Source organism: Felis catus, chromosome X, assembly GCF_018350175.1.
Source record: "Felis catus isolate Fca126 chromosome X, F.catus_Fca126_mat1.0, whole genome shotgun sequence".
Classification (NCBI taxonomy): Eukaryota; Metazoa; Chordata; class Mammalia; order Carnivora; family Felidae; genus Felis; species Felis catus.
Window position 1 is genome coordinate 64,485,314 of NC_058386.1, and position 15,182 is coordinate 64,500,495.

The following is a 15,182-nucleotide window of genomic DNA, read 5'->3' on the forward strand; positions in this document are numbered from 1 at the left end:
AAAGGGCTTCCAGGTTGGCCTGAAGTGAGCAATGAGAACCACATATGGGTCTGTCTCTGGTGCATTGTGGTTTTCATGAGTGAAATATAAATTCTTGTTGTAACTAGGAGGGGAAAAAGGTGGATATAAACCCTGCTCTACCTGTCCTTGACAGAAAAATTGAGTTGAAATGACTTTTTAATATTAACATGTCAGACAAATTAGTGCCTTGGAAAGTACTAATTATAGCATTTCTCTTTAATTCCATAACCAGCTATCATGTAAAATGCACACATCAACTCCCTTTGTATTTTCCAGAACAATTTATTTCTTCACTAGTAATGAAGGAGATTTTATGTTCATAGTGTTAAATTCAACAGTGCCAAGTAGCACAAGTGTGTCTTTTATTGAGATGAAATTGGTATAAACACTAGGTTTCAGGTGTACATTATAAATTAACATCTGTATTCATGACAAAGTAGTCACATCCAAATTCTAGTTACCATCCATCACCATCTATTTGACCACCTTCATCCATTTTTTGCACCTCCAAACTCCTTCCCTTCTGTAAACATCAATCTCTTTATGTCTATGAATTTTTTTCCCACTCACTTGTTTGGTTTGTTTCAGTTGTGGTGTTTTGTTTTGTTTTGTTTTGTTTTTAGATTCCATTTTTGAGTGAAATCATCCTGTTTTTGTCTTTCGCTTTCTGACTTATTTCACCTAACATACCCTGAAGGTCCATCTATGTTGCAAATGGCAAGATTTATTTCTTTATTATGGCTGAGTAGTATTTTATTGTGTGTTTATAACACATCTTCTTTATCTATTTATCTTAGGGACATTTAAATGGTTTCCTTTTCTTGGCTATTATAAATAATGTTTCTATGAAAATTGGGGTGCATATATATTTTTAAATTAGTGTTTTCATAATTTTTTGGGTAAATACTCAGGAGTAGAATAGCTGCATCATATGGTATTTCTATTCTTAACTTCTTGAAAAATCTTCATACTGTATTCCATAGTAGCAGCACCAATTTGCATTCCCACCAATAGTGTATGAGGATTCTTTTGTGTCCAAATTCTCTCCAACACTTGGTATTTCTTGTCTTTTTGATGATAGCCAATCTAACTGGTGTGAGGTAATATCACATTGTAATCACAATTTATTTGCATTTTTGTAATAATTAGTGATGTTGAAGATAACTTTCATATGTCTGTTGGCTCTCTGTATGACTCTTTGGAAAATGCCTATTCAGGTCCTATGTCCACTTTTTAATGAGGTTGTTTGTTTGTTTGTTTGTTTTGGGTTTTAAGTTTTATGAGCTCTTTACATATTTTGAATATTAACAACTTGTTGGATATGTGATTTATAAATATCTTCTCCTATCAGTAGGTTGCCATTGTGTTTTGGTGATGGTTTCCTGTGTTGTGCAAAATGAGTTTTAGTTTGTTGTAGACTCATTTGTTAATTTTTGCTTTTGTTTTCCTTGCTTTTGGAGTCAGATACATAAAAACATCACTAAGACTAATGTCAAGGAGGTTACTGCCTATATTTTCTTCTAGGTGTTGTATTGTTTCAGGTCTTGTGTTCAAGTCTTATCCATTTTGACTTAATTTTTGTGTATGATGTAAAACAGTGATCTAGTGTCATTATTTTTTATATGACTGACCAGTTTTCCCGCAACTATATATTGGTTTTCTTCTCCGTTGTATATTCTTAGTCCCTTTGTCATAATCAAGTTGTCCACATATGTATGGATTTATTTCTAGGCTTTCAATTTTGTTCCATTGATCTGTTTCTGCATGTCTCCTTTTATGCCAGTACCATACTGCTTTGGTTACTGTGGCTTTGTAATATAGTTTGAAGTCAGGGAGAGTGATACCTTCAGCTTTCCTTTTTTCAAGATCACTTTGGCTATTCAGAATTTTTTGTGATCCCATAAGTTGATAGCAAGTTAAATCTGAACACAATCCAAAACTTTACATTTTTACTTCACCCCCTTTTATGTTGTGCCTTCCTTAACTAATTATTGCAGCTTTAGTTAATTTTACTACTTTTGTTTTTTACTTCCTTTGTGTGATTGATACACTTCTTTCTTGTGTGTTTATTGTTTACAGTGAGATTTTTGTTTATGGATGGTTTTTGTTATTATTTAGGGCTATTTCTTTTCAAGTCAAAGAAGTTTCTTTAACATTTCTTGTAAGACTGTTTTAATGGTGGTGAACTCCTTCAACCTTTACTTACCAGAGAAACCCTTGATCTCTCCTTCAATTCTGAGTGTTAACTCTGATGGGTAGAGAATTTTGGTTTGGAATTCTTTTCATTTCATCACTTTGAGTATATTGTGTTACTCTCTTCTGGCCTGCATAGTTTTTGTTGAGAAATTTGTTGATTTCCTTATGGAGTTTTATTTATTCATAAGAACTTGTTTTTCTCTTGATGCTTTTAAGATTCTCTTTTTATCTTTAACTTTTGCCATTTTAATTATAATTTGTCTTTGTGTGCATCTGTTTTGGTCATTTTATTTGGGATTCTCTGGGCTTCCTGGACCTGGATGCCTGTTTATTTCCCCAGATTAAGAAAGTTTCAGCCATTATTTAGTCAATAAGTGTTCTGGCCCTTTTTCTCTCTTCTTCCAAGACCAATATCTTATTTCACTTGAGGTGACTCAGAGATCTCTTAAGGAGTCTTTACCTTTTTATTTATTTTTATTTATTTTTTCTTATTGCTGCACTGTCTGGGTGATTTCCCATTGCTTTCTCTTCCAGCTGACTGATCCGTTCTTCTGCTTCATCCAATCTGCTTTTGAACCCCTCTAGTATATTTTAACATTTGATTATTATATTTTGCAGCTCTCTAGGTTCTATTAGAGCTTTCTTATATTAGGTATCTCTTTGTTGAAGATCTCACTGTGTTCATCCATTCTCCTCTCGAGTTTGGTGAGCATCTTTATAACATTACTTTGAAATCTTTATTAAGTAGATATCCTATCTCCATTCCATTAAGGACTTTTCCTCGTGTTTTTTTAAGTTTATTTATTTTGAGAGAGATAGAGCACGAGCAGGGGAGGGGCAGAGAGAGAGAGAGAGAGAGAGGGAGAGAGAGAATCCAAAGCAGACTCCATGCTGTCAGTGAGGAGTCTGAAATGGGGTTTGATCTCACAACCATGAGATCATGACCTGAGCTGAATCAAGAGTTGGATGCTTAACAGACCGAACCACACAGACACCCCTTCTGAAGTTTTATCTTGTTATTTTATTTGAAATATATTCCTTTTTCTCCTTTGTCCTGACTTTCTTTGTTTATATCTATGTGTTAGGTGAAGCATCTGTTTCTCCCAGTCTGGATGGAATGGTCAGTGTAAGGTTGAGGAGGTGTGCTTCCATCTGTGCAGTGCTGTGGTAGTGTTAGCCTGCCAAGCTCTGTTTCTCCAATTGTTTTTAGTACAATGCAAACATTCTTGGCCAGATGAACCAGGCATTCACAGGAGGTCCTTTGTGTGAGTAGCATGCGCCCTCTGGGGCAGGGGAGAAAAGTGTCACAGTGGAGGAGCACTGGTTCAGGGAAGCCCAACCTTGTGTCTAGTGAGGCAGCATTGGTTATGGAGGAGTGCTGAATTGGAGCAAGCCTGTTCACCAGGTTTTGTGGAGTGGGAGCCATGGTAAACAAGTCCAAACTAAGGCAACCCTGTGTGCCAGGTCTAGAAGTGTGGGGGCTGCAGAGTATTTCTGGGGCAAGGGAGCAATAGTAGCAAGGAAGATTAAGAATGCAAAAAATGGCACAGACCAGGCTAGCAAGGAATAAGAAGACTTAAAAAATAATGGTGTCTGCCACTGTCTCTGTTCCTCGACAGATGTTCAACAGATCACTGCCCCTTTGGTGAGACTTATTAACTAATTTCCCTCCCATACTGTCCAGGAATTTCTCAAGCTACTACCTGTGTTTTAGGTTTCCTAGCAAGTAAGACTGTGTGTAAGCCCTTCAAGCTGTACAAACCTCTGGGTTTCCCAGATGTTAGTCCCACTTGATTTCAAAACTAGTCATTTTGGGGGCTAGCCATTCTAGTAAAGGTCTAATCGCCTGGAGTGCCCAATGTGGAGCTTAAGCCCCTTGCTCCTTAGAGAGGAACTGTGCATGTATGATCTCCTTCATGCTTGTGGGTTGCTGCATTGAAAGTAGGGGTCCTGGCAAAACTGCTTCTCTGCCCTTCTTGCCCATCTCAATGTGGCTTATCTTCCCCATTGTTGTGGAACAACTTTTTTAGTCTTCAGGTCTCTTTTGTGGAGAATTGCTCTATGTGTAATTGTAACTTTGGTGTGTCTGTGGTAGGAGGTGAGCCCAAGATCTTCCTACACTATGCTCTTGAAGACTCTTCTAAGGAGAACAAGTCTTAAAGTATTATTTTGTTTTTAACTTCCTGTATCACAAGGTTTGTTTTTATGTAATTTCTCCTTATTATGGAAACAGATCCTGAGGTTGAGATGGTAAACAATTAGTTGCAGGTCAGCTTTACAATCACCTATGGCTGTCACCTAAAGATCCATTTTTTTTTTCCTCAGCTTTGTTAGTCAGAGTGGTTATTAACTATGGCTCTGCCTTTAGAATTATTTGGTAAACTAGCTTTATTTTTTTAAAGTAAGATGTGGTCCAGGTGTTCTAACCGAAATAGCCTTTGGTGGAGTTCAATAATAATTATATTAATTGGTGTAAAAATTATTATATAAAATTAATTATTCTAATATGTATGATTCAAAGGTATTTAGTATATTTGTGGCACCTAGGTGGCTCATCAGTCTTCTGACTTAGCTCAGGTCATCATCTCACAGTTTATGAGTTTGAGCCCCGCGTGGGACTCTGCTGACAACTGTGCGCCTGGAGCCTGCTTCAGATTCTGTGTCTCCCTCTTTCTTTGCCCTTACTGAGCTCATGCTCTCTCTCTGTCTCAAAAATAAACTTAAAAAAAAGTCATTTGGTATATTCAAATTGCTGTGCAACAATTACCTTTATCTAGTTCCAAACTAATTTTATCACCCAAAAGGAAAACTCATACCCATTAAGCAGTGACTCCATTTCTCCCACTCCCTAGCCCTGGCAATCATTTAATCTACTTTCTGACTGTATGGATTTATCTACTCTGTATATATAATGTAAAGGGAATTATACAATATGTGCCTTTTGTGTCTGGCAGCATTCATTTGCCATAATATTTTCAAAGTTCATCTGTGTTGTAGCACTTCATTCATGGTCATGGCCAAATAATATTGCATTGTATGGGTATACCACATGTGTATCCATTCATCAGTCCATGGCATTCAGGTTGATTTTTAAAAATCTTTTGGCTATTACAAATGTGCTGCTATGGACACTCATATGTGGGTTTTTTCATATGTAATATTTTCCATCATTTTTTTTTGTATATAATAAGAGTGGAATATCTGGGTCATATAGAATTCTATGTAAAAAATTTAGAGGAAAAAACTGTTTTCCATGACAGCTATGCCATTTTACATTTCCACCAGTGATCTATGAAGGTTTCATTTTTCCACATTTTCCTATTTTTAAATATAGCCAGCTAATGGATATAAACTAGCTTCTTATTATGTTTCTGATTTGCATTTCCCTGATGGCTAATGATGTTTAGCATTACTTCATGTATTTATTGGCCATTTAACTTTTAAATTTAGGTCTTTGATTCATTTTTAATTGACTTTTATATATTATATAAGGTAGAAGTTTAATTTCATTCTTTGATATTTTGCTAGTATAATCCCCAGTACAACTTGTTGAACAGACTTTTATCCTTATTGAATGGTCTTGGCACCCTTGTAAAATATAAATTGGTCATAGACGAAGAGTTTTATTTCTGAACTCTCAACTCCATGCCACTGATATATGTATATCTGTATGTCAACACCACACTTGTTTTGATTACTGTAGATTTGCAATAAATTTCCAATTTGGGAAGTATGAGTCCTCCAAATTCGTTCTTTTTCAAGACTTTTTGACTATCCAGTGTCTATTGCAATTCCATATTACTTTAGGCTCAGATTTTCCATTTCTGTAAAAAGGAACATTGAAATTTGGTAAGATTTTGATAAGATTTCATTTAATCTGTAGATGATTTAGGGCATAAAGGCATATTGCCATCTTAAAATCCATGAATATGGTATACCTTTTGATTTATTGGTATTTTAATATTTTAATGCTCTTGTAAATACATTTTTTCTTAAATTTAATTGCTCTTTGCTCATTGATGTATAGAAATGCAACTGATTTTTGCATGCTGATTTTGTATTCTACAAACTTGGTCAATTACTTTATTAAATCTAGTCAGTTTTCTTGTGGATTCGTTAAGAATATATATATATATATGTATATATACATATGTGTATATATATATACACATACATACATATATATATATATATATATATTCTTAACGAATCCACAAGAAAACTGATTAGATTTAATATATATATATTTAACATAAATATGTTAAATATATAATATAAATATATATATATATAATGGATTATGTCATGTGAGAATGGAGGTAATTTTATTTCTTTATTTCCAATTTGGATATTTTCTTACATAATTTGTCTGACTAAAACTTCAGTACAATTGTGAACGGAGTTGCTAAAAGCAGATATCCTTTTCCTTGTTTCTATCTTCAAGGGAAAGATTTCAGTTTTTTTCACAATTGAATTATAATATCAGGTGTGAGTTTTTCATAAATGCACATTTACAAGTTTAGGAAGTTTCCTTCTAGTCCTAATCTGCTGAGTGTTTTTATCATAAAAGACGTGTTGGATTTTGTCAAATGCTTTTTCTGCATTGTGATCATCACTTTAATTTTCCTTTATTCTATTACTGTGGTTTATTACATTAACTCTTTTTATTATACTAAAAAACCTTATATTCATGGGGTAAATCCTACTAATTATGGTGTATAATTCTCTTTATACACTGGTAGATTTGGTCATTCATAATTTTTGGTAATGATTTTTGCATTCATTTATTCACAATGGGTATTGGTCTATAGTTGGATAGTTGTCTTTTTTTAATGTTTTCTTTATTTGGCTTTTGTATTAGCATAGTGGTGGCCTCAGAAAATGAGTTAGGAAGTGTTCTTTCCACTCATATTTTTTGAAATAGGTTTACGATGATTAGTGTTCTTTTTGAAATGTTTGGTAGAATTCACTAGTGAAGCCATCTGGTCCTGTGTTGTTTGTTTTTTTCTTTTTTTTTTTTTGTTTTTTTCCTTTCTTCCTTTATTTTTCTGGGAAGTTTTGATACTTGGTTCTCTTTACTTTCAGTAAAGTTATTCAGTTAATATTTTCTCTTTCTTCTTGAGTAATTTTTGAGTATTTGTAACTAAGAATTTGTGTTTTTAGTTTTCATTACTTAAATGATTTGGAATTATTCATAGTATTCTTTTATAACCCTTTTTATTTATGTAAGATCTGGCATAATGCCCCCACTTTTATTTCTGATTTTAGTGATTAGAGTCTTCTTTTTCTTTTTCTTGGTCAATCTAAATGTTTTTAATTTATATTTAAAGTAATTTCTTTGTACTTTTTATTCAATTAATAAATTATCAGTTATATTTAAAGTAATTGTTGATTAGGAAGGACTTACTAATGCTATTTCTCTATTTGTTTTCAATATGTTTTATCTTTTATTTTTTGTTCCACAATTTCTTTATTACTGCTTCCATTTGATTTGTATTCTCATTTACTATTTTGATTGCCTTCAAATTTTTTTTTCTGTATTTTTTTTCTTAGTAGTTACCCTGGGATTTACAATTAACATCTTAACTTTATTAAATTGAAGTTTGAATATCAGCTTAGTTTGAATAGTATACAATAACTATGCTACTTTATGTCTCCATCTCCTCATTTTCTATGTTTCTTTACAGATTAAATCTTTATGCATTGTGTGTCATTAGTATAGATTTATAATTGTTGTTTTATTCATCTGTGTCTTATATAGAAAAAACTACAAGAGATTTAAACCAATAAGGCAGTAATACTGGCTTTTATATTTACCTATGTTGTTACATTTAACATTGTTCTTTTTTCTTGGTATAACTTTTAATTGCTCTATAGTGCCTTTTCTTTTCAGCTCTAAGGACTCCCTTTAAAATTTATTATAGGACAGGATTACTTGTAACAAATTCTCTCAGCTTTTGTTTATCTTTGAAAAAACTTATTCAATTTTTTATTTCATTAAGTTTCTAATTTTAATTCCAGTATAGTTAACATATAGTGTTATATTAGTTTCAGATGTAAAGTATAGCAATTCAACAATTCATCATTACTCAGAATAATTCATCATTACTCAGTGATCATCATAAAAAGCATACTCTTAATCCCCTTCACCTATTTCATCCATCCACCCCCAACACTTCACTTCTGTCATGCCTTATTTTATTTTATTTTATTTTATTTTTTTTATGCTTTGAAAAAAAATTTTTAATGTTTATTTTTTTATTAAAATTTTTTTTGCATTTATTTATTTATTTATTTTATTCTGTCTAAAATTATTTTATTTTATTTTATTTTATTTTATTTTATTTTATTTTTTTATATATGAAATTTATTGACAAATTGGTTTCCATACCACACCCAGTGCTCATCCCAAAAGGTACCCTCCTCAATACCCATCACCCACCCTCTCCTCCCTCCCACCCCCCATCAACCCTCAGTTTGTTCTCAGTTTTTAACAGTCTCTTATGCTTTGGCTCTCTCCCACTCTAACCTGTTTTTTTTTTCCTTCCCCTCCCCCATGGGTTCCTGTTAAGTTTCTCAGGATCCACATAAGAGTGAAACCATATGGTATCTGTCTTTCTCTGTATTGCTTATTTCACTTAGCACCCTCTTGCACTGTTATGCCTTATTTTAAACAAGTGCCCTCAGTGAAAGTTATTTTTTTTTCAACAAGAAAACTTTTTACTTGAGGCATACTTCAGAATACATGGTTCTAAAATATATATATATAAAACATTCCACCCAAGAAAAATAAAATACACACTTTCTTCAAGTACATACAGAAGAATCCTCTGGTAAAATCACATAAAGAGAAATTATAAATATTACAAGTTTAAGAAGACTGAAATCATATCAAGTATATTCTCCAATCACAATGGTACAAAACAGAACATGAACAATAAAACCAAGCTGGTAAGTCTACAATGAAAAACGTAAATATTTAATCTGCAAATATTAAACAACACCCCAAAGCACAAGCAAAGGGCCAAATAAGATATCAAATGGCAAATCAAAATGTGTGTCAAAACAACAAAAAAGAACACACAATATTCCAAAACTTATGGGATGCAGCAAAGCAGATACTGGAATGAAATGTATGCTATAACTGTGTTTATTAAGAAAAAAAGTTCAGGACACCTGGATGGCTCAGTAAGCTAGGTGTCCAAATCTTGATCTTGATTCAGGTCATGATCTCATGGTTCGTGAGTTCAAACCCCAGTTTAGGGTCCGTGCTGACAGTGCAGAGGCTGCTTGTGACTATCTCTCTCTCTACCCCTTCCCCACTTATTGCTCTCTCTCTTTCTCTTTCATTTTTTTAAACGTTTTTATTTATTTTTGAGACAGAGAGAGACAGAGCACGAGCAGGGGAGGGGCAGAGAGAGATGGAGACACAGAATCTGAAGGAGGCTCCAGGCTCTGAGCTGTCAGCACAGAGCCCAACGCGGGGCTCAAACTCATGGAGTGTGAGATCATGACCTGAGCCAAAGTCAGATGCTTAACCAACTGAGCCACCCAGGCTCCCCATCTTTCTGTCTCTTTCAAAATAAAGAAATAAACTTTAAAAAAAAGAAAAAATAAAAAGTTAAAATAAACAACATTACACCACAAAGAAGTAGAAAAAGAAGAATCTTAGCTGAAATTTAGTAAAGAAAGAAAAAACAAAGAAAAATCAGAAACAAATAAACTAGAGTTCAGAGTAAATAATAACATAACATTGAAAGTAATGACCAGTTTTTCCAAAAAAATAAAAAATAAAGTTGTCAATTCTTTAACTATAATAACTAAGAAAGAAAAGGAGAAGACTCAAAAGCCAAAATGAGAAATGGAAGAGAAAACAGTACAACAGATAACCACAGTGATACATATTGTGATAACAGGTAACTATAAACAACTATATACTAACAAATCAGATAACTTAGAAAAAAACATAATTTGTAAAAATGCACAAGTTGCCATGATTGAATCATAAATTTTGAATCCAAGAAATAGAAAATATTCTTAGACTAATAAAAAGAATGAAAGTTGAATTAGGAATCAAAGATATCCCAGCACAGAAAAGCCCAAAAACACATGGCTCAATTGGTGAATTCTACCAAACATTAAAAAAATAATAATAATGACAATCTTTCTCAAAATATTACGAATAATGGAATACAGGGAACACATTGAAAAATCATTCCATGAGGCCAATACCACACTGACACCAAAATAGAATAATTTATTCATTTCTTTCTTCATTTTTTTGAGGGATAGTTTTGCCAGATGTAAAATTCTTGATTGACAGCTTTTTCTTTAAGCATTTAAGATATGTCATCCCATTGCCTTCTATTACCTGTAATTTCCAAAGAGAAATTATCTTGAGAATAATCTAATTGAAAATCTTATTATTAATCTTATTAAGAATCTTCTTTTGAGTGATATGTCATACAACTCTTTCTGCTTTTAAGATTTGCTATTTGTACTTGTCTTTCAATTATTTGACTATAATGTGTCTCAGTGTGGATCTTTTTATGTTTATTTTGGAATTTTTTTTTGAGTTTCTAGGGTATCCTTATTCATTTAGTTCATTAAAATTTGGAAAGGCTTTTTTGACCATTATTTGTTCAAATATCATTTTTTACATATTAAATATAATTTATTGTCAATTTGGTTTCCATACAACACCCAGTTCTCATCCCAACAGATGCCCTCCTCAATGCCCATCACCCACTTTCCCCTCTCCCACATCCCCCATCAACCCTCAGTTGTTCTCAGTATTTACAAGTCTCTTATGGTTTGCCTCCTTCCCTCTCTGTAACTTTTTTTTTCACCCCTTCCCCTCCCTGATGATCTTCTGTTAAGTTTCTCAGGATGGACATATGAGTGAAAACATATGGTATCTGTCTTTCTCTGCCTATTTATTCAAATATTCTTATTGCTTCTTTCTGTCCTCTCCTCCTGGAACTCCCATTATGTATATGTTGGCATATGTGATATACCACATTCTTCAGGTCTCTTAGGCTTATTTAGTATATTTACTTTTCATTATTATTGCTTTTCGTTCCTTTAGACTGGGTAATCTCAACTGACCTATTTTTAAATTCACTGATTCTTTATTCTGTATACTCAAATTGTTGAAATTTTCCAGTATTATTTTTCATTTTATCAGTTTTATTTTTCAGCTTGAGAAATTCAATTTGGTTCCTGTTTATAATTTCTATTTCTTTTTCAATATTTTCTATTTGATGAGACATTTCTCTTCCGTGTTTTTTTTGTTGTTCTTTGTGCATGATTTCCTTTAGCTGTTTGAGTGTGTTTAATGTAGTTGATAATAGTCTGTCTTTTAATCCAAAGACTCTTTTTTCAGAAACACTTTCTGTTCATAACCTTTTTAATTTTTTTTTTAGAACGAGAGTGTATGAGCAGGGGAGAGAGGCAGGGGGAAGGAGAGAGGGAGGGGGAGAGAGAGAGAGAGAGAGAGAATGAGAGAGAGAATCTTAAGCAGGCTACACATGGAGCCTGACACAAGGCTTGACCCTAGGACCGTGGGATCATGACCTGAGCTGAAATTAAGAGCCAGACACTCAGCCAAGTGAACCACCCAAGCACCCCCCTATCTTATTATTTTATTTCTTGTGAATGGGTCTGATATTTTATGTTTTGTAATCTTTTGTTCAAAACTGGATGCTTTACATAAGAGACTCTTAAAAACTGAGAACAAACTGAGGGTTGATGGGGGGTGGGAGGGAGGGGAGGGTGGGTGATGGGTATTGAGGAAGGCACCTTTTGGGATGAGCACTGGGTGTTGTATGGAAATCAATATGACAATAAACTTCATATATTGAAAAAAACTGGATGCTTTAAATAGTGTAATGTGGCAACTCTGGGAAATCAGCTTCTGAAAATAAGATGTTTATCCCTTCTTCAGAAATTTTTTTGTTGCTTCTTTTAGTTTGTTGTTATTTTTGTTATTTATTGTCTTTCAGAAACAATTTTTGTAATTGTTGTTTTATGGTATGAGCACTAAAGTTTGTGTTTCATTAGCTTGATGGTAAATTATTTTTACGGAGATTTATTAAACATCTACTGAGTAGCTGGACATGTTTTGAACCTTTATACCAACCTGAAATAAAAGCTTAGAGTCTCAGGTCTTTTCTGAGTGTGAGTCTTGCTGAGACATTTGGCTTTCAAATTTTCATTGTATACATAGCTGCTTTTGAATGATTTAACTTCCCAAACAATCCCATTTCAGCTTCATCTTGGGTCTTAATATAGTCTACTGTATGCTTCCACCAATAATTTATTATTCCAGGTATCTGAAGGTCTGTAGTTCTCCTGCAGCTTTTCTATGCAGTGCCCTCTGCTTTCTAATGCTTCCTTCACATGAGAACTGAGCTATGCTGCTTATCCTTACTTGAGATTTGAGTTAGAAAAAACAGCAGTCTTTCAAGCAGTCCATAGAGTGGTTAAATTCTGCAAATTAACATCTATTCTGCTCCTTTTTGTTCCTGGGAATAAATCAAGACAAGGGTGAGTAAAAATAATATAATTCCCACAGTTTTGAATTTGTCTTTTATTGACTGGGCATTTGTTTGATTGTTATAGGCTTTGATTATTTCTAAAAGCTTCTATAAAGTTATTTTAGTTTGTCTTTGGTTGTTTTTTGAGGATTGCATGCAAATACATGCATATTTATTATGGAAAAGAAACAAAGTATACTTAGTAGCTTAAAATCTGTTTGCTTCACTTAATATGTGAGGGCTATCCTTCAAAGATATTCACTGAATCTAGGTCTTCTGACAAAATCTCCCTACATTGCAGCTGCTAGGACAAATTAGACTTTAAGGAAGATAATTGCCCCTATAATAAATTTTCTTAAAGTTTCTCTCACAGGCAGCTAGTATTCTGCTGGATATATATCTATATCCATTATATATCTATATCTATATGATCTATATCTAATGTATCTATATATCTATTTCTATAATTTTAAGTAAGCTTCACACCCAGCTTGAAGCCCAACATGGGGCTTGAACTCATATCTCTAAGATCAAGACCTGAGTGAGATCAAAAGTCCAATGCTTATCTGACTGAACCATCCAAGCGTCTCTGGATATTCTTATTTAACAGGACGTCTTTAGTGACATATATTTAGGAAACACTGAAGGCATTGGATATTCACTATTTTGTCTACATCTCTGTCATTTTCCTTCTTTGTCTTCCTCTGTGTCCCTGAAAGCTAACTATTGAGAATTTCATCATCTGTTGTCTTTAGTTCTCTGGAAAATGAGAGATACCTACAAGATGTCAGTGGGTTGGTGAAAATAATTGGAGACTTCACCTAGGGAATGACATTTGAGCTAAGTCTTGAAGAATCTTAAGGAGTTTGCCTCTCAAAAATGAAGAAAACATTATTAACTCCTCTGGCCCCTTTAGCCTTAAGGGTAAAAATGGCTTGTGGCTATTCTTTGAATGACTCATAATCCCTTGTTGTTCAGCTACCTATGAACAGGACTCTGTAAGACATTACTTGATTAAAATATCTTTATCTGAACTACTTGAGGTGAATTTGTTTTCTTCAAAGATACTGATTGAGTTAAAAAAAATTAGGTTTCTTTACTGCAGAAATTTGCAGAGATTTTAATATGTTAATTGCATTGTTAATCTCTTAAGGGAAGCTATTAACCAGCAGCATTTCCCAAAAGTATTTGTCTATAGAGCCTTTTTAGAAAGATAATTACTTGTTGATTCACTTATTTATGTAGACTAGCTTTCAGGCTAGTATTCAAAACAACTAACTTTGGAAAAGTTGCTTAATGATAATAAAATTTCTATTTTTAAATATAATTTATTTTCAAATTGGTTTCCATACAGCACCCAGTTCTCATCCCAATAAGTGCCTTCCTCAATGCCCATCACCCACTTTCTCCTCTCCCCCACCCACATCATCTCTCAGTTTGTTCTCAGTATTTAAGAGTCTCTTATGGTTTGCCTCCCTCCCTCTCTGTAAAAATTGTTATTTATCAAGTGTTCTACTTATGACACAGCACTTAAGTGCTTTTCGTAACTTATCTCACAAAATCATTATCAAAGGGCCTATTATGTGCATTCTGTTATTATAGTACTATTATTACTATTTCCCATTTTTTAAGTTTATTTACTTTGAGAAGGGGAGGAGCAGAGAGAGGGATGCTCAAGCAGGCTCCACAGTGTCAGCGTGGAGCCTGATGCAGGGCTTGAACTCACTAATGGCGAGATCATGACCTGAACCGAAATCATGAGTTGGATGCTTAACTGACTGAGCCACCCAGGTGCCTCTACTATTTCCCATTTTTAAATGAAGAAGCCAAATTTTAAAGAATTAAATACTGCTCAGCCTATAAATGGGGAAAATAGTAAATTCCAAGGCTTTTTGATTCCAAAGTCCCTGTCCTCAAAATTCAGGCCTCACTTGAAGTGTGACATATGAGGGCTTGGAAATGGAGATTTCCAGTTAGCAAAAGTACAGTTTGGTCAATGTTATGTAACTATCTGGCTCAATAGATTGCTATATACTTCTTAGTAAATAACTCCCAGTGAATGTTGATGCACCAAGTGATGATTTTTGTAATCCCAGAGAATTAATGCAATTCTGTAGGTACCAAATTTATTACCTGGGGATGTGGCATTCCATTCAGAAATTTTTTGTCTCATTAAATTGAAGACCAGTTTTTCTTAATGACTGGAATATTGAGATCAGGGACATCTTATTTTTCAACTTGTGTTTCCCATGCCCAGCATACCTGTCACATGGTATACACTCACTAAATGTTGCCTATTGTGATTCCTGTCATACAACAATTTACTACAAATTTCGATGATGGAAAAAATTTCCATGAGCCTCATCTTATTTTTAGAATCCTATCTTCCATACTCATTTTATAATATATATAATCCCCTCTTTATAT

The 15,182-nt window shown here is 33.6% G+C and overlaps 1 protein-coding gene across 2 annotated transcripts in view; it reads left to right on the forward strand.

Moving 5' to 3' along the window:
• The window catches only part of GPR174 (G protein-coupled receptor 174), a 94,702-nt gene that overhangs the window by 6,688 nt on the left and 72,832 nt on the right, over window positions 1–15,182 (forward strand). The gene's annotated exons all lie outside the window — the stretch shown is intronic.